This window comes from Priapulus caudatus, unplaced genomic scaffold (assembly GCF_000485595.1).
Source record: "Priapulus caudatus unplaced genomic scaffold, Priapulus_caudatus-5.0.1 Scaffold122, whole genome shotgun sequence".
NCBI lineage: Eukaryota > Metazoa > Priapulida > Priapulimorpha > Priapulimorphida > Priapulidae > Priapulus > Priapulus caudatus.
This window is the reverse complement of record NW_014577183.1, coordinates 439849-441455: the sequence shown is the minus strand read 5'-3', so window position 1 is coordinate 441455 and position 1607 is coordinate 439849. Positions and strand designations below refer to the sequence as shown.

The window sequence follows — 1607 nt, the reverse complement described above, 5'->3', positions numbered from 1 at the left end:
TTGACAAATGACAACAAAACTATTTGTTAAGACTTCTCGTATAATGAATATTGTTAGCTTCTAAGAACCCATAAGAGTGTTTCTTTCAATCCTAATCAACGGGTAAAGAACTAAAAAAATAATTAAACATGGGCTAGTAGCTACGTAAATAAAATTATCGGTTTACCTTTCCAGCATTAACGTCAGAGAAGAAGATGTGTTTATACTAGCGCTGCCTGTGGCGCGTGTTTGTGGCACACTATTGATGATGAGCGCTTTAGCCCATGGTGCTGCGTTCTTAGTCCTGCCTTACCTCAGTACTCCTGAGGAATACAGTCAAGCTATTAACAATTCTATATTAATGCCTGTTGTTGGGGGCACTATGCTCTCATAGCCTAATGTTTTTAGTGCATCACATGACTTTGCAATCTACTCGGAAAATATGAAGTGAATAAGACAAAGTTTCTTAAACGAACAATTTCAATTTGTATTAAAACACAATGCGATATAATAACAATGTGTCGCGCAAACAATAGTGCCCGCTCAGGCGGGCACTATTGTTCCATAGTACCTGCGACGTTATCCAATAGAATTTCAACGATTTATCATATGATGCGATGTCATGTGATGCACTAAGTACAAGGTAAATGCACAATAAAAAAATTTATTATGGTACATTTAAGATTTGTGAATGTATTCTAGGGTGTTGTGGGTTGCTCTAGTACATTACGTGAGGCTGTTTCAATAATTGACATATGATATGAATTCAATTTTAGTAATACGCCTATATTGTTGTATTTTTAACATACTTGTTCGCACTTTTTCAATGTTTTACCTAAATTATTTCGTTATGTTTCAACTTAGGTCAGTTATCTTTTATGCATCCCTCCGTTGATCGTGAGCTTAATAAAGAAGCGGTGCCAACTGCCAACGGTCGAACGCTGTGACGCAGGTGGCAGTACCTGCAGCCCAGCAATTCTCAAAGAAGCCAAAATTACACATCCACGGCTTATCATTAACCCCAGTATGTTTATAATAAACAAATACTAGTATCAAAATGTAACGACACATATTGAAACTAAAACAACTTTAATTAACAAAAAATTATTGATTCAATTACGGAAATTGTTGTTGCTATGTTAGCTAATGTTCAGCATCGTCATTACGAGGAGTAATTAATATCATATTATTACTTCTTCATTATGATAGTTTAACTTCGTATATTTAGCCATCTACGGAATGTCCGAATGCGGGTTTGTCATAACCGCTGTAACGGGAACCGAACAAGCTAGCGACAAAAGAGGATGTCTTATAGGAAAACCTATCGCTAATTCACAAGCCAAGGTAGTATAACTATTTCTGTCTTCGGTGTTGCTTGGAGAGTGATAGTAGTCGAGTGCACATATATGGTGGCGTAGGCTTGATTACAGTATCACAATAAACAACGAGATTCATACTCCATGCAATAAATTAAAAATTACGATCATCAGAAAGCTATTAATGAACTATTATTAAACGGAGAAATGCTGGCCGCATTTGTATAGGTAGTGGACTCAATCACTAAGAGGCTGCTGCCCCCTGGTGTAGCGGGGGAACTGTGCGTTCGTAGTGCGTATATAATGCGCGGC

General features: G+C 37.3%; 1 long non-coding RNA gene across 1 annotated transcript; it reads left to right on the top strand.

Moving 5' to 3' along the window:
- The first annotated feature begins 860 nt into the window (after window positions 1-860).
- On the top strand, window positions 861-1553 carry LOC106805662. The gene is made up of 3 exons (XR_001393454.1): window positions 861-1003; window positions 1208-1323; window positions 1524-1553. It is a non-coding gene; the product is annotated as an uncharacterized LOC106805662 (long non-coding RNA).
- Window positions 1554-1607: the final 54 nt, after the last annotated feature.